The 18,995-nt window shown below is 43.3% G+C and overlaps 1 protein-coding gene across 3 annotated transcripts in view; it reads right to left on the bottom strand.

The window, feature by feature from the left end:
* Positions 1-18,995, bottom strand: part of PALD1 (phosphatase domain containing paladin 1) — a 193,793-nt gene that overhangs the window by 161,601 nt on the left and 13,197 nt on the right. For 2 of the 3 annotated variants that reach the window (XM_039482390.1, XM_039482389.1), the window contains exon 1: positions 16,797-17,165. The exons of the other annotated variant lie outside the window; for it this stretch is intronic. The gene's annotated coding sequence lies outside the window, so the exon portion shown is untranslated. Of the gene's footprint in view, positions 1-16,796; positions 17,166-18,995 lie in introns of those variants that run through there. 3 annotated transcript variants of the gene reach the window in all.

Raw genomic sequence — 18,995 nt, 5'->3', positions numbered from 1 at the left:
TGGCGAGAAAGTAGCAGCACTGTAAAGTGCCAGTGTAAACAAGCCCTAAAGTTACCCCGCCCAGGAAGGTGTTTGTGCCACCTAAACTGTACATTAAGAGGAGACAATGGGAGTGCAATTTACATAGAAGATAAACAGGACCATCAAGCTAACAAGGGGAGGAGGTAACCACTCAGCATCACTGCAGAGGGAAGACATTGCAGGAAACAGAATAATTTGCATTTTAGCAGACACCAGCAGGAGAAGAAATCAGCATGGAGCTTCCTTCACCACAAGACTCCATGTTGCTTTCCTCAGAGCTTGAACAAACTTTACTTTGTAGAGTAATCATCAGAAGAATCCATTTCAAAGATTGATTAGACCAGTGGTTCTCAACCAGGGATACATGTACCTCTCGGAGCACACAAAGGTCTTCCACAGAGTACATCAACTCCTCTAGATATTTGCCTAGTTTTACAACAGTCCACATAAAAAGCACTAGCAAAGTCAGTACAAACTAAAATTTCATACAGACAATGCCTTATTTATACTGGTCTATATACTATACACTGAAATGTAAGTACAGTATTTATATTCCAGTTGATTTTTACCATATATTTATAAAATGAGAAAGTAAGCAACTTTTCAGTAACAGTGTGCTGTGACATGTCTGTATTTTTGTGTCAGATTTTGTAAGCAAGTCGTTTTTAAGTAAGGTGAAATTTGGGTGTACACAAGACAAAGCAGACTCCTGAAAGGGGTACAGTAGTTTGAAAAGGGTGAGAGCCACTGGACTAGACTATTAATGAAAGGAGTGAAGAACCTCAAGTTATCTTTCACGTAAGACGACAAAGGAACTGAGCACTTTGGACTTTGTGGCAGATCCCGACCAGAGGGGTTGTTCAGCCATTCTGATGAAAGGAAGAGTGGTAAGAAAACTACCTTGAACAAAGGCTGCAGCTTGTTTGGTTAAGACAAGATGCATTTATCACTTTGATTTGCTAGTAACCATTTATAACTTGTCCTTTATACTTGAACTCACTTAAAGTCTTATCTCCTTTTCTTAATAAACTTTTTTACTTTTAATATAAACCAACCAGTGCTGTGTTTGATTTAACGTGAATGTTTAACTGGAGTTAATGTGGCAAGTTGTTGGGCTCTCTCTCTTTAAAGAAGCAAACAAACCTTATTATTTCTGAGTGTTCCAAGCTTTGGACCACGAGGTTTTGAGAAAATTGAGGAGTGTGTTAGGGTCATCTTGCCTGGTATAATCAGAGTGTGGCTGGGATGTGACAAGCAGACTGCTGGAATCAGAAAAGCTGAGTCAGAGCTAGACACAGACACTCAGTGCAGGCTTGTATACTGGCTGGGAGCGACAAGACAAGAGAACCACAGCAGCAGAAACACTTGGGGCATTCAGGGCAGGCAGTGACAACTCCTCACCAGTCTGGATTGCACCCCAGAATGTGACAGCTGCATTATATTCCTGGCCCAAGCTTCACAAAATTATTTCCTGTGGAGTGTTTAGAGAAAGCATGTTGAAGACGGGCAAGGAAAATGTTTTTCTGCTAAACTCTGTTTGGTTACCTCATACCCACTGCACCCATTTGTCTATTTTGTCCACCAGTTGTGTTGTCAAACATGTAAATTGTGAGCCCTCTCCAGCAGACACAGTCTTGTTTGTATATACAATGCCTAGAATGAGGCCCTGATCCTTGCTTGGAGTGTCTCGGTGCTACCATAATTCAAATAAATTACCATAATAAATAGTAATAATGTATCCTGGGTACACTAACTGTTAGGCTGTCTATGCTAGAATAGATGGGACCCACCATTCAACACGGTGCAGCTTCAGTGATAGCAGTGATAGAAGCTGGACTATAAATAGAGCTCAGTCAGTCATTTTTTATTACTATTTTCTCAGCCTACTCTAAGCAAAACAGTTCGTTGTTAAGACGACTCACAGTCTTCCCGACAGTGACACGACCTCCTGTAAAGCCTGCCTGCCATCATTCGCAAGCAAAGAAAAGTTTTCCCATTGCATGGATTTCTCTTTGCTTTGAGGACAAGATTTATCATATTCAGAATGGCTTGGCTACCTCCAGGGTGATAAATCCTTGCCTGAGAAAAAGCAGAGCCTGAGTTTCAGCCACTCTCACCGAGGTTCTAAACTGCTGTGGAATATTTGGGCTGTCACCTACATAATTTGGGGTCATGCTAATCATAGTTGGCCTAATCTAGCAGAGGGACACTGGGACCTTTATTGGTATAAAGCAGGGGTGGGCAAACTATGGCCTAGGGGCCGCATCCAGCCCTTCAGACATTTTAATCTGGTCCTCGAGCTCCCGCCGGGGAGCAGGGTCCAGGGCTTGCCCCACTCTGGCGCTCCAGTTGGGGAGCGGGGTCGGGGGCTTGCCCTGCTCCATGCAGCTCGTGGAAGCACCGGTATGTCCCTCCTCTGGCTCCTACACGTAGGGGCAGCCAACAGGCTTCACACGCTGCCCCCGCCCCATGCGCTGCCCCGCAGCTCCCATTGGCCAGGAACCATGGCCAATGGGAGCTGCAGAGGCGGTGCCTGTGGACGGGGCAGTGTGCAGAGCTGCTGGGCCACGCCTCCGCATAGGAGCCAAAGGGGGGACATGTCGCTGCTTTTGGGAGCTGCTTGAGGTAAGTGCCACCCAGAGCCTGCACCCCATGCCCCATCCCCCTGCTCCAGCCCCAATCCCCCTCCTGCCTCTGAATCCCTTGGTCCCAGTCTAGAGCTTCCTCCTGCACCCCAAACCCTCATCCTCAGCCCCACCCCATAGCCCTCACCTCCAAAGACACACCCAGCCACCTGCCCCAGCCCGGAGCCCCTTCCCACACACTGAACTCCTCATTTCTGGACCCACCACAGAGCCCGCACCCCCAGCCAGAGCTCTCACCCGCTCCTGTGCCCCAACCCCAATTTCACGAGTATTCATGGCCTGCCATATAATTTCATACCCAGATGTGGCCCTTGGACCAAAAAGCTTGCCCACCCCAATATAAACCAACAATGCCTTCCTTTAGGAGGACAACGTGACGGCCCCACATAAGCAAGCGACTGGTAGGCCCATGCTCAAGAAATCACCTCTTGATGCTGACAGACTCGAGTCATCAGTCTGATTCTAGTCGTTTTGTTTTGAGAAGGTTGTAGTGAGTCAGCTCTACTATTATATAGGATCCTCAGAAAGAAGGTGTGTGTCTTGATGATGATGATCTCCTCTTGATGATAGACAAATGGCAGGTGTTCTTTCATCAGACCCAGGTGGCGTAACTTCTTTGGGTATGCCAACACTGCAATGAAAAAAACCTCTGGGACCCAATCTCAGAGCCCAGACCAGCCAACTCTGGCTCACAGGGCTAAAAACAGCAGTGTTGGACACTCAGGCTGGAGCCCAGGCGCTTAGACACTCCCACGCCTTGCAGGATCTCAAAGCCCAGGCTCCAGCCCAAGCCTGAATGCCTAAACTGCTATTTTATAGTGCTACAGCCTGAGCCTCACAAGCCTGAGTCATCTGACCTGGGCCAGCAGTGGCCATATTGAGGGCCCTTTATTGCAGCATAGACATATCCTTTTCTTTCTGTGTCCTAGCTGAGATTTGGGCTTGTTACTTGGTTAAAGTTCAATGTGGATAAGATTTCTTCCACCCAGCCAACATCTGGAGAAGCAATATCTGGTCCCTCAACTGCAGCGAATCAACTCCTTGTGTTAATAAGGATCCTGCTGTGTCTGGAGCTGCTCTTGGATTTCCAGGAAACATCGCCAGCCAAGAACACATTTTTTTCCCCATCTTTGCTTGTTGAGGAGGCCGTGACCTCTTCTTCTACATATTGACTTCCTCATAGTTATCCATGCTTTTAACAACTCCACAATGGATTCACTTAATGCTCTCTACATGGGGTTACACTTAGGTCCACTCAAACTTCAGCTAATGCTGAAAGTGGCAGCCTGCTTACTTAGTGTTTCACACTCAAAACATACCATACATGTGCTCCACAGTTTGCACTAAATTAAACATTTGTTTCTGGATGCGATTCAAGGGGTAGGTTTTGATCAATAAAGTCTATTTAGTTTCAGTTCTGGATACCTTGGAGATCATATTTCAGGCTAACAATGGACATCAGCTGAAGTGCTCTAATTTATAGATCCTAGATTTGAACTCTGGGCCCTGGAGGAATAGGTTTTTTCAGTACAGGACCCTCAGCTTAGGAATTTGCTTCCCACTTGTTCTCACAGAGTCTGTGCTTGTTATAGAACTTATCTATTCACTCAGGCTTTTGCCTTAGTGTGGACTGGAGGGTAGGCATGCTGTACTTTCATTATGGCTTGAGGAAGGATTCTTTTGAGTTAAGATTTGGTCAATTTGTTCTGGTTTAATTGTAGTTTTATGCTTGCTGTGCCTGCACCTAGAGATAACAATAGATATGGTGTTATTTATTTTCTAATATATGAAGTGTAACAACCCTATAATTCCCTGACATATACATCAGGATGGGGTATGAGAAGTCAAATAGACTACTCAAGGCAAGACATTTTGTTTTCTGATGCCACCACTATTGTTAATGAGGAAAGATGGGTATTAAGAAGGAGGGGGGCACAGATGAGGCCTAGAAACTACCATGAGGAACCACAATTAAAGAAGGGTCTAAAAAGACTACAGAAAGGGTTAAAACCGTAAGGTTATGTGCACATAACCCTTTGTCTTAAAAAGGGTTTTTACTATGATTATAATTATTGCATCAATCATTATTATAGAATAATTGCTATCACTAGTACCTAGAGGGACCTTGACCTGCCAGCTGGTCCTTTTTTTATTAACAACAATGATCAAAGCAAGGTAATGCTCCAGGAAAACCCCTGATCAGTTTCAACCCAGCAATTGCAAACCAACAAATACACACATACATTGCATGTACGTATATACACATGCAATAAAAGTTACATTAGGACATTTTTCAATAGCCATGGTGATAGCCACAACAGAATGTGTTTACACACAGCTTCTTTTGTCCAGGGAGATACATAAACCACTGCCCAATAAAGCACTAGCATTTCTAAAATTTTGAAAGCAAAGGCTACAACAAACAGGTTCTCTCTAGCACAGTCTTAATGTCACAGCAACAGATGAGATGCTACAGAGAAAGCCGAGTAATGAGAGTGTCCCCAATAGACGTACAATTACTATAGGCCCTGTCTCTCTCAGGCTATGTCAACACTATACACCTTACAGCAGCACAACTGTACCGCTGCAGCTGCGCCAGTGTAAGGTCTCCCATGTAGCTGCTCTATGCCAACAGGAGAAAGCTCTGCCATCAGCATAATTAAACCATCCCCAATGAGCAGCGGTAACTATGCTGGTGAGAGACTGTCCACATCGGTGCTTCTGTCGGTGAAACTTGTGTCAGTGTGAGGGGTGGTTTTTTCCACACCCCCGATCGACAAAAGTGCTAGTGTAAACATAGTCTCAGAGGGTAAGGGCTTGATTCTCCTGCCATATTTGTGTAACTCCACTAATTTTAGAGGAATTACTCTTGAATTAAACCAGTTTAAGTGAGGTCAGAATCAGACCTGACATTGTATCTCAGACATTGAAAATAGTTTGTTGATTCAGACTTCCCTGCACAACTAACAACATATGGTAATAAAAGGTCTATCACGTACACATGACCACAGTTCCTCTGTGTTTTACTTTAGTAAAAAAAAAAAAAATCAGAATTGAGATCAAAGTATATCAGGAAATCAGTACAGCGATATTAGAGCAGGGGCGGTACCCATAAAGCCATCTTGAGATTTATTAGTGAAATTCACGCTTCCTACATAGAACCTGGCCCCCCTCCATACCAGGGGTGAATCTCACCCTTGTGCTCCAGTAATCAGAATATGCCACATTCTGGACAATATATAATCAGAGACACCTCCTCTGACTAAGATGCTTTTTCCAGGCTGCCCTTTTGTAAAGCATTTATCGCCTATTTCAAATCTTCCTTTCTAAGCAAAGGTCTGGCACTATGCCAGAGATGGCAAAAAGATGTTTTAGGAACAAAACTTGAATATCCTGGCAACAGAACTTGGGCAAGACCTACTTTTAGTTGCTGAACCACTTCACACTCTAAGAAAAGAGATCAATAAAACATCACTAATGACGACTAAAAAGATCACAGAGACCCTAATATCATTTTACCACTTTTCAATGAAAAAGGAGGTAATATAAAATGACATCAAACCTAATTTCATACTGGTCTTTTAAAACTCTTTTCTTCTTCCAGACCCTCCTCTTTCTATAACAAGGCTTAGAAAGGACACTAATTTAATTATCTGACATTAACACTGTTTGCTTATTTGCACAATGAAAATACACTGCCCAGTTTCTAGCCACTCAGCTTCTAGTAAAGTGCTGCAGTACTTGAGTTGCAGAGTCTACCAGGGAATTGGCTTCTTTTAAAAACCCACTTTTTCCATTGGTATTATAAACCAAATGTACATAGAAACATTTCTGTGGTGCTTTAGATTTAGTTTTCATAACACTTCAATCTATGGAGAACCTAAATTAATTTTCATAACTTCCATCTTTGATTTATAGATAACACCTACTGGTTAGCAGATATTGAAGGGCATCAGACTGGCAATGTTGATAATCATGTTGAGAGTCTGTCACATAAAGTCAATAGCATCTACAAACAAGATGGGGGACAAGATACAACCTTGTCTAACACCAGTGGTCATATTAAACCAGTCTGTTAGCTCCTAGTTTACCTTTACTGCACATTAAACATTCAGATACAAATTCCTAATAATTTGAATGATTTTGCTGGGGACTCCACAGATGCATATTATCTGCCACAGTGATTATCTACCTGATGAAAATCCACAATGTTCAGGGCTACTGGCAACTGCCATACATTGTTTTGCTGTACAATATTATGCAGGATGAAAATCGGCTCTACATAGGGTGACCAGACATCCCGATAAAAACAGGACTGTCCCGATTTTAAGGAGTTTGTCCCACGTCCCGACCAGAGTACTGATATTTTGTTTCCTGGTCTTCAGCAGCAATTCAGAGGAGAGTCCTTCAGTTGCAGACAGTTTTCAGCGGTATTTCAGCAGCGGGTGCTTCTGTCTTTGGCGGCAAGGTTTATTACCAGCTGCTGAAATACCGCCGAAGACCGTCCGCAACTGAAGGACTCTCTGCCGAATTGCTGCCGAACTCCCGGATGGGTGAGTGTTTAAAAAAAAAAAAAAAGTCCCCCCCCTGCAGTGGTCCCAATATTTTCCCCTTAACATCTGGTCACCCTAGCTCTACACAAGATCAATTTGTTTTAAGAAAGAAAGAAAGGTTATTTTCCAAGTCTGCTTTCTATGATACCTCTCCAACCACATCACTATATCTGGATCCAATATGTTACCTCTCAAACCCTCTGCACTGGTTCCCTATCGAATACATAGTCCAGTCTGTAATCACTGCCCTGATATCCCAGAGCTTAGAAAACTACCTGAAAAATCATCCTTCCTGCCACAACCATGGCCTCCCAGGAACTCTGTTCCATTGGAACAACTCAATGGTCTCCATGTAGGAAGTGGGGGAGGGATAGCTCAGTGGTTTGAGCATTGGGCTGCTAAACCCAGGGCTGTGAGTTCAATCCGTGAGGGGGCCATTTAGGGATCTGGGGCAAAAATCTGTCTGGGGATTGGCCCTGCTTTGAGCAGGGGGTTGGACTAGATGACCTCCTGAGGTCCCTTCCAACCCTAATATTCTATGAAAATGGGCTCTGAGAAGCCAAGAGGAATACCATTCATGGCTAGGAGGGCTAATGTTAACTATTAAGGAGGGTGGGGGAAGGAATAACATACATACATGCAAAATCCTAAATTGTTTTCATTAAAGACAAAACAAACTGTCTGGTCCTTGACAAGTGAAAACCAGCTTTCATAGCAGTTTGCTTGCCTCAGTAAGTCTGTCTGTCTCCAGTTCTCATCTGCAGGAAAGAAGTCACTCTCTTTCAAAGTCACTTCAGAACCACAGAGTGCAACATCCCCAATGAACTTTGCTTTCCATTGTCTTCCCCCATGTGAACTATACCCAATTATCTGTATCCAGCCACACTTGGCTGCTGCTCTTAATAGGCTGGGTTTTTTTTTTCTTGGTACACTGCAGTAGTAACAACAGTGGTACATGAACTGCAGTGGTACATGAACTGTTGGACAGATGTCCAGTTGTTCTGGTTTCAAAAATATTTCTGCAGGGCTTTGTTGTATTAAGTCAGAAAAAAGTAGCTGTACATCCTTGGGACCTCTCCCTTAGAGAAGGGTATATCCAATAGAAGCAAGCTATTAATGTGCAACAATTATTACTATTGGTATCATGGTAGCGCCTGACTACCCCAATGAAAATCAGGATCTTATTTTGCTAGGCACTGTACAGACCCATAGGAAGACTGGCCCTTGCCCGCAAGAACTTCTACATTAAATGAAGACAAGACACAACTGGTAGATGTAAAAACAATAGGAGAATGGAGATAAGGACAACAGTTACAAGATCACAGAGTTACTAATGGCTAGCTGTGTATACAACTTGATAGTTCCAAGGCATTTTTGAGAGAGAAAGAAATTAAATAAAGATATATAATCAAATACCACTGACCCTCTTCTTTTCCTGTAGGCATCATGGGAGGATTAAATTAAATCTTTGTGTCTGCAAATATCAAATTGATCCACTGAAACAGTTCAGAATTCTACCAACCAGACCACTATAGATATCAAACATAATTTGACCAGATATTATGGCAAACAGTCTTCAGATAGTTATCTGACTTTGCTGTTTAATGGATTCTAGTCACCTGAAACCAATAAAAAAAAATTATTACTGGTACAATAGACATTTGAAGATATTGTTTTTATTTATAATAATGGTAGCACTCAGCAGACCCAACCACAACTGGGGCTCCATTGCGTTAGGCAACAAACAGACACATGCTCCCTGAACAGTGCAACTTATGATATACAAGGCTTGGGCAAGAGCAAGCAAGCAAGCCTCTACTATTTTTGTCCTTTTACTGTACTTTTTATGTATTAAATCCTTTGGATACAGAGCAACTTTCCCTACGCAACATCTGCCTTTAAATAGGAAACTGTAAACAGATAGATTGAAAAGAAGTCTCATATTCACTGTACAGTCAGCTGAAAGATACGATAGTCCCACGAGAAAAGCTGCAAGAATATGTAGTGTCTTTCCAGCCCATCAAATCCTCCAGCCATTGTCTTGTATTCTGAGGAGAAAGTTTTAAAAAGACACATACTACTTTGCAGGATTCTAAAGCAGCAAGGTCTAGGTCAGACACACATACCTCACCTTAACTGTTTTTTAAGGAGACAGATGTCTGACATTTGGAATCCTGATCTTGAGTCTATTAAGTCAATGAATGTTTTACCAACAACTACTTCAATGAGAGCAGGAACAAGCCCCTATATTTGAGTTAAGCTTTTAATACTTTATGAATGAAATCTAAAGACACACACATCATGCTTATGCAATGCATTCGCATTTGAGTGTTACCATCCCAAGACATCTAAGAAAGGATATAAAACCACAGGATAGGGACACTAGAAATAGTCTAGACTCCAAAGAGAAAATCTTCTGTCAAAAATGACACCCCTGTAACATCCAACTCCATCTGCATTTCTTTAAACCAAGTCATTTGTTCATTCTTCCTGCCAACATAACTTCAGAAAGTTTAAATCTATTTCCACTCGCCATAATGGGAACTCCAAGTTCCACTGCCCCTTCAGAATTTGTGGCCCAATAATATTTCCAATCCATGGGATCCCATCAGGGTTTTGGGAGAGTGAATCATGTAAAAAGCTGCATGTCTACCAGTTTAGCTATGCTGCCAAGGACTCCCTTTTGTCAGAGGGAATCCAAGACAGCAGCTGCTGGGGAGCATGTGCAGATTTTGCAAGCCACTGGTCAAAGCACCCACCACCCCCAATCATTACTTAGATGGCAGCACTATATGGCCTTCAGTGGCCAGGCAGCCTAGTGGCTAGATCCTTGGTTACAGGGGCCATAGGGGGACCTGACCCCCTCCTTCTCCCTCAGGACCTAGCCCACAGTCTTGTGTCGCTCAACCCCTAAACAGGGGAGATGGAGCTTTCTCCCAGCTCTGTGTGTGTGTGTGGGGGGGGGTGTTTCAGGGCCTGTTTTCCTGGCCTGCTCCCTATGCAAGTCCTTTAGTTTGGGGCATGGCCCCGCTTAGTTCAGTTGCCCCACAGTTGGGGCTTATCTGTAGGTTCCCCTCGGCAGGGGAAGACTCACTTGTCTCCAGTGGCTGCGTTGGCAGGTAGGTTGCTGGTCTGTGCCTTCAGGCAGGCATAAAGATAGCTCCTGCCTCTTTGCCAGTCAGTCCTTGACTGAACCAGGCTCCCTTCTTTTCTCCCCACTCCAGGCTTGGCATTGGCTGCAGGTATAACGAGGTGGGACTAGCTGAGCCCTGAGGTTTTCTTTAACCCCTGCTGTACCTGGCAGAAGTCCCTCTGCTCTTTCACAGGTGTCCTCAAAGTGAAACACATTTCCTCCAATAAAATGCTATTTAACTTCTTACAGCAATCATTAGTGAATGCCAACAAATATCCCTACTCCTCCAAAAGCAGCACTGCACTAGCTGGCAAGGGAAAGGAACAGAGACTAGTTTCCTTTTGTGGATAAAGCAGACCATTTTACAGAAGATCATGCCACAGTATGGCCCTGGTTCTTCCTACATGGAGACCAATAGCATAGGCCAAAATAAGAAGCTAGATGACAGGAACAACCCTCCATTAAAATGAGTGGGGTTTTTGACCTAGAGAAGAGGAAACACCCAAGCAAACGCAAGTGCTAAGTGCCAGCTAAGGCAACATGAAAAGCTTGTGTACATAATATTCAGCTCAGAGAGCACACTGTATGAGAAGATGCATATTTGGAAACTGAAAGCTATGATTTTGTTCTATTCATAGCTAACCACCACCTCCCCTCCTGATTAGAAAGTTCTGAAAGCAACAAGGTGGATCAGTTTACAAGCCACGCATGGTCTTTCCACATTGCTGCAGCGCACACAAGAGACAGTTGTTTTTAAACCGGGTTCTTACAAGCCACACCTTTTGCAAAACAAAAAAAAGTTTCCTTTCCTCCCTTCCACATCTTTGAATTCAATATGGGGGACAATGAAAACCGACTGTCTCTCTCTCTCTCTCAGCACTTTCATAACAAGTTGTCTAGGTGTATTCAAAACAGTGAAACTACTTTGCATGAATGTCTCTGAGACTGAGGCCATTTCCACACTTCAAGCGCTGTAGCAGTGCCCTATCTATTGCCATTGTAAGTTCGGAACATAGATGCATACTACAGCAACAGAAGGGGGTTTTGAATCATTGTAGGAACTTCACCTCTCCAATCAATGGTAACTAGGTCAATGGAAGCATTCTTCTGTCAACCTAGCTGCATCCCCACCAGGCGTTAGGTTTGCATACTATAATGCTCCCGCGTGGATTTTTCACACCCACATGCTGTAGCTATGTTGACTTACATTTTAAATGCAGACCACGCCTGAACAGTCCAAGACCCCCAGACAACAGTTTCCTGGCTTCCAAGGAGGAAGGTTCCCCACTACCATGTCACTCCCACCCCAGGCTACAGCCAGGGGCATTAAAAGAACACTCAACCTGAAAAACCACAATTTCATCCAAAACTTTGTACCTCTTATTTACCCATAAGATCTTTATAACGGAAAACAAAGTTATTTTCCTGAAGTTTTCCCCTCCAATTTGTTTACTTTGTGCATTAGATAACATCTGGTGTACACGTCACTGATTTGTTGGTGGCAGACTCATGCGCTACACTGGAAGGAGCTCCCTTGCACACCAAGCCACATGCTCTGCAAAAGGGTGTTCACCACCACCAGCAGCAGCACCAGAGCTGAAACTGAAGCAGCAGCAGGCAGGAATGTGTACAGAGAGAAAGCAAAGAGGGGCGGGGGGGGGGGGGGAGATGGGACAGAGGATGTACAATGGAGAGGGGTAACCAGAAGAACATTATGAGCACAGTTTGGGGGCAGAAAAAACCTTCTGAACATTTTAATTCTTTAAATAAAAACAATAAAACCACCCTTTATGGAAAATGTATTTATTTTTAAATAAATCAGTTCTCCCCCTGCCCTCTTCTCCCTGTCCCCCAAGACTGAGTTCACAATATCCCTTTTAATACAGGATGCTCCATTCTGTCCCTCAGAGGTGTTCACTTAATTCCATTTGATTTCAATGGGACTTACATGCACGTATGAAAAAAGCAGGATTTGATGCCAATGAAAATCACTAAGATTTCCACAGGAGATTTGCCTTTGTGAGGAATTTGGGATTGGTTAAATGAGACATTCCATGCAAGAACCATTTGGGTACCTCAGTGCCTCATGTTCCTCACACATCAGGGGATGCATAAGTCTAGTTGCAGCCAAAGTACCAGTTATGCTCCTCTGAAATGCTGGTGTCCCACTGCATACAGGCTGCAACAGAAAACAGCTCCAAGATTCGACTTGTGGCAGCTTATGGTGGTTTCCAGCTATATAACGAAGCATGTACAAAAGTACTGCAAACTGCACTCCTAATTGCATGCCAAGCCTTCTTTCTTCCCCCCACAGAAAGCCTTCTATGTGCCTGCTGTGTTATGCTTAATCTGTGATAGGTTGTGCAATAAGTTACCATATCCTTTCCACATACATGAATTTAAGACTCTCTGCCATACACATGTACCTAGAGTTCTAGAAAAACTAATATAATATTCTGTTGCATTTCTGAGAAATAGTATGTGATCGCACAACTAAAGACTAATGTAATACATATGTATTAAGGGGCAGAGTTAAGGTTGTGCATACAGTCTTGACTGGCATTTTGTGACTTGAGTGCAATTAACATTCTCTTCATACCACAGGTATGGAACTGATGCTATATCACGTATCAAAACACTAAATTTGGGTTATTTTATAATTTTCTTTCACTAAGTTTAATGCCCCCAATTTTCTTGCCTTCCTCCCCACCCATTTTGATAGGAGGAAGTGGGGATTGTGTCCTCTCTTTCTTTTTCCTCTATCTTTCTTCATTATTTAAGTAAGGGGAGATTCCAGCAGCTCAAGGCTGCCTGGCGGGGGGGCAAGTGGGGCAATTTGTCCCAGGCCCCACAGGGCCCCCCCCCCATGAGAATATAGTATTCTATAGTATTGGAACATTTTTTTAATTAAAGGAGCCCCCGAAATTGCTTTGCCCCAGGTCCCCCGAATCCTCTGGGCGGCCCTTGAGCAGCTTCTCATTTCTGTGACGGGATGAGTGTACACAGAGCACTCCTGCACTGCTTCACGTGAGTCAGGCAGGAATGCTGGTTAAAGGGACACCATTGACTTAAATAGCACACTTCTGTCTGGAAATTTCTTAGCTACTGTTGTAACAAGGGCAAGTACAAGGGCAAGTGGAGAAAATATTTTTCTCCGTTTCTCAGTGTTGTGATGTGCATTTGACAGTACTTTGCGTATAGCCATTTTCACCATTTCCCCTGTAAGGTGAGTTTCCTCTTTTCTTTGTGTGAGGTTTTCACACAGCAACAGGAGAGAAAAACTACTTTTAAAAAATAAACATGCGATTCCAAAGCCACAAAAGTTGGCAGGGGTCAGGGGCTGTGGGGGAGGTGGGGAGATGTAGGACCTGAAATTACCTATATCTCAGTTTTTAAAAACTGACAGGATTTCATATTGACGGTGTCCCTTTAAAGCACCAAACTGGTCTCAGGAGATCTGGGTGTGACTCCCGGCTGTGTAACAGGCATCCTGCACAACCCTGGGCAAATCATGGGGATAATGACTGACACACACACACCCATAAAGTTCTTTTATGGAGAAAAAAACCACTAACTAAGAGCTAGGTATTATTTAGGATCTGGTTTTTCAGAGGTTCTGAATACCCACTGGCTTTGCTGGGGTTAAAAACCAAGCTATTTTTCTCAGTCTTCATTTACTCCTTTGCAAAATGAGCATTAATATTACTTCCATCTCATAAGGATATTGTGAAGCTTAATTTACTAGAGCTGGAAAAATGCTCTAATATTAATGGATGGGAGGCACTGGAGAAGTGCAAACTATTACCAATAGCAGACCTACAGATAAAGAGAGCTGCATGCCAGGCTCTAGAGAGTCAAACAAGGGTCACAGGTGGATTCCCATTAATGATAAGAACCTCTCTGGCAGGAATCAAAGCCAGCATGATGAAATTAAACTGGAGACAAATAAATTTCAATGGCTGACTTTGTTTCTTCATCTTACAGTCACACACATCCGTGGCAACTAACATCACAAAGTGGTCCATTCTTAACTCAACATGCAGGATGCTTCAGCATCATAACCACTTGTACCACTAACTTCCGAAGGGCCTGGGTTCTACTCTCAGAAATGTGGACATGTTGCCCATGCTATCACATACATTGTTTAAAAAAAAGAGAAAAAAAAATCAACTATTTGTGCACATATTGATTTTACAAGATGTGCAGCAATGAAAGTCTATACATCACAGAGTCAAACTGGTTTCTGCATGTTCTCACTGAAATCAAGCAGATATAAGGCAGTGTCACTCTAAAGAAAGAGAAAGTCAAATGTATACACATACAGTATAATATTTTGATTTGATGCCCTTTTTTTGGTAACAGCAGCACTCATTTTTAGCCTACATGAGAGACTAGTCCCCTTCTCTCTTCAACACATGGACATTTTTTTTCCAGACAGATGGAGCTTATCATCATCCTCGAAAGCTAAAAATATTTTCTGGTAATTCTTGCTGCGTTGGATGAGGACAAAAAAACTGGTAGACTTGGGAGCACTGGAATGCAGGAGTATGTGCATGTGTTATTGCAAGAAGTGTGTTAGAGCAGGGCATATTTAGAGTGGGCTTCTGCAAAGCATAGTTATGACCAGGGACAGTGTCGTTAAATACCATGTAGATTTACAACAGTGTCTGCTGTACAGGCAAGAGTTTCCTTTTGGGGACTGGCTGGATTGTGTTTAATTTAGTATGTAAGAAATCAGCCTGAACAGACAATTGCATCACCAAGGCAAAAGCTCCTAAAGTGCTGTCATGATGTTTGTGACTTAAAAGCAACTTTATAAAGTATAAATTTTTGCAGAACTGAAGCCTTGAGACCAGCACATGTATACATGGGAGTGCAGTGCTGTTTGTATGGGTGGGTGTGTCTCAGGCTGCGCGTCTGCAAACGTAGGTGAATGTCTGTGTGCCAACTGTAGAGGTTAAGAAAAACCACATTTCCTATCCTGTAATGCAACTGTTATCACGCGACTGCTTTAAAGTATCAACACAGAAGTACTGAACATCTACAGCACCCATTGACTTTCAACTGCAGTTGTGGGTGCTTAACACTCCTGAAAAATCATGCCCAAGACAAGCCCTTTGATTTAGGTATCTTAAATTCACGCTGTAAACAGAAAATAGAAAGAATCTATTTTCTAGCCACTCTGCACATATGTCTGCTCTATTAACATTAATGGAAGTAACAGGTGCCTTAGGCACAAAGAACTTGTACCAGGCTGAAGGACTTGAATTATGAGAATGCCAGGCCTCACCAACTGTACGGTACCAGGAATGAAACTGGGTAGCTTGTGTTGTATATCTACCCCCAAGGGACACTGCAGCCCACAGAAAGACCAGTGTATATAGCTAAAAAACACACGGTAACACAACATCTGTTTTAGACTGAAATGTTACAAACTTTAAAAAGTAATCAAAGGTAAATGGAACACAGAATAATTAATAATTTACATTTACACAGCACTTTTCATCAACATATACAACTAGCTACGTAAATGTACACACACCCCTCTCTTTCTATCAATTCTGAATTTCTATAGTTTTGTTTTCTGCATCTCAGACCCTGTGAAGATCCTCTCCCCAGATCCCTACTGTCTATCATTCACATTTTAATCTCTCTGCCATTGCCAAGGACACGTATTATAGCCACCACCATCCTTCTAAGGAGGAGAGGATACAGTTCCCTTCAGAGCCCATCAAAGCTGCTCCACAAAACATTCAGGAAGTCACTTTTGGGCAACATAGGGAACTCCTTTTCCACTCCTCACTCCAAGGATTAAAGTCTGCTGTCTCCACAGCAGCATTTTGTTTTTTTCATAGGCAGAAGCACATTATAAACCTGATGGTCCCCGGTGCAGGCAAAGAAAGACATTAGAGCCTTATATTGTATTATTAGGCCACCCTCTCAAAGAAGCACTAGTTACTTGGGTGCTTTCCTGCCCCTGCAAAAGAGAGGGGCAGGGGCAGAAATCTAAATATTTCCACAAGCAGTAGGCCAATAACTAAGATCTCAGAAAGACAAGACAGGAAAACTTTCTCAGTCTCACACATGAAGATAGAAGATATGGAAGCCCTGTGCTTGGCATAGCTCACCCATGCTGAGAAAGCAAGGAAGAAAATCATTCCAACATCAGAGACTATAGAAATAATACCAGGGACAATGGAGAGGTAAGGGGAGAGAGAGAGTGAGAATTTTGTTGACAAAGACCAAACACAGCAAGAAAGCCGAGTCCATCTGAAGTTGGCAAACAAGACCTAGTTAAGTCCCAACTAATCTCTATGAAAGTAGCACAACAGCATCACAGAAAATGTTTTCACCACTCACGCACAAAATTCTCAATGTGAAGTGGTAGGGGGTTCGAACTCATCCAAAAGGAGAAAAAGAACCTGCATGGAGCTGCTACAGTACCTGGATTCTAGCAGCTCCGGAGGTCATTCAGTTTCCTCTTTGCTGTGCTGGAGGGGCGCAAAAAAAACAAAAAATCCTGTAAAGCTCAGAGCTTCAGAAAGCAGTTTCCCCGCACAGGTTTAAACAGATCCTCTCGCTCTCCTTGTAACTTCTCAGAACAATCCATTGAGGGCTGCTATGGCGACGAAGCAGTTAAACCCATCATTCTGGGCTGATCAAGGAGCCAGCAGGAGAAGCAAAATCTGTAATAGTTTGTTGTCAGTGATCAAACCCTACCCACTGCCAGCAAAAACAGCACCAGCCAAGCAACAGGCGCTGGCTCATTCGCCCGCTCTCTCACTCTGTGAGCAGAACAGCCTTGACTGTCTGTGTGCTGGAGGATGTGGGGGCGGACTTTAAAGAGGGCCAACTCCGTGGGCCTCTCTCTGCCAATCAAAGGCCTGGGACTCCTGGCAACAGCAGTGAGTGCAGTACATGGGGACTGCTGCAGCAGGACTAGCTCAATGCAGGCCATGATGAAAGAAAGGCTCAAAGGCAGGAGGTCTTCTTCCCACCCCGACCCCTACCCCCACCTACCAGGCAAGACAGCACTGCACCTTACTGACAAGAACAGCTGTCGAGCGATTTTAGTCTCAGTTAACATTAAAGTGTAGAGTCGTTAATGTTTGATATTTAAGCTGTTTGATGTTACCTTCTTTTTATGCTGCCCATTTCAAGGGGCCCTCAGCTGCCCTTGGATTGGAAGGGGGAGAGAACAAGTGTAGTGGGGTGGGGAGCAAAGCTATTTGTCTCTTCATCTGGATCTCCCAAGTGCTTGGAATCTATGAACTGCCCAGATCAGCAGTCCCAGGGTGGACAGAGCAGGATCAGTGTGTCCAGTCTAAAACCAGACTCTGTGAATGGTAAAAAAAGAGGGAAAGGGAGGAAAGGGTCACAATTTTTTTCACTCCGGCAATGTCAAAGGCACTACCTGGCAGCTGCACACCTGAGTTACAAACTGCAATTCTTTACCCATTTAAGCATAAAAAATGAGAGGACAGTGATCAGAGCATGTGACATACACAATCCAGGCACTGGTCTCAATCCCACAGTGTGAAATTGCTGTTTTGAGTAGGGAGCTACCCCACTGATTGTAATAGAAAAACAAAATTATTCCTTCCCCAAATGCACACATGTGCCCAGCTGGAATTTCTCAGAATATCTGAAGTGAGCTTATTGACGAGGTTAACAGTTAGAAGCTTTCAAATTGGCCACTTTTTACTACCTTTTAGAGCATTTATTTAGGTCCTGCTGGATCAATTTGCTGAAGCTAGAAGTGTCATGCTTACCACACATGGATAAAGTTTACACCACACTGTGATTTCACTTCAGTCTCACTTGACCCACCGTCCACACTTGCTTTCCTTCCCTCCATGCCTCTCTTCCTTTAACATCTCACCTCCCTTCCTACCCATTTATCTAATCTTCCTCTAACAAACTTACACCTAAAAAATAAATAGATACATAAGTTTTTAAAAAGGCAAACAATCATGGAACAATCATGCTCTGTGGAAACCATCACACTGTTCACTCTACTTGTATGTTATATTCCTTTCCCCCACCCCTTGTCTATCTTGTCTATTTATACTGCTAGCTCCTCCGGGCAGGGACTGACTCTCATTCTATCTTTCTATAGCGTCAAGCACAGTAGGGCCCAGATCTTGGTTGATCTCTAAACTCCTCCCATATAGGATCTGTGAATTTCTTTTTTTAAAGTATTTACATTTTTCACCCTAACTCCTTTCATTTATACCAGGGCATTTGACCACAAAGTCAATTTACTGCAACCAGGAAAGACATTTTATTACAATGAATTCAATGCAAAATGCATCTAACTGAGATTTACAGGGTCCAGGATAAATCAGGCCCCTCTTCCTCTGCATCACTCACTGCAACCACATCCCTTCTTGCTGGATGTCTCACCTACCCCTTGTTTCTACGCTTCCTTGTAGTTTTTAGTCCCCAGCCAGCCAGACACCCACACACATTCATTTCAATTCAATAATACTTCACTGACATGACAAACTATATGAATAATGCCAAAGCATGAGCCATACAGCGTGCTCCACTCTCTCTCAAAGGGAGGAGCTATTTGTCCAGGATAGGGCAATACCCCTAAAGAGAAGCAGTCCCCCTACAGTCTCTCACTTTTTTTCATTA

This window comes from Mauremys reevesii, linkage group 7 (genome assembly GCF_016161935.1).
Source record: "Mauremys reevesii isolate NIE-2019 linkage group 7, ASM1616193v1, whole genome shotgun sequence".
In the NCBI taxonomy this organism is placed as follows: Eukaryota; Metazoa; Chordata; order Testudines; family Geoemydidae; genus Mauremys; species Mauremys reevesii.
Note: the sequence above shows the minus strand (reverse complement) of the source record. Positions and strands in the feature narration are given on the sequence as shown.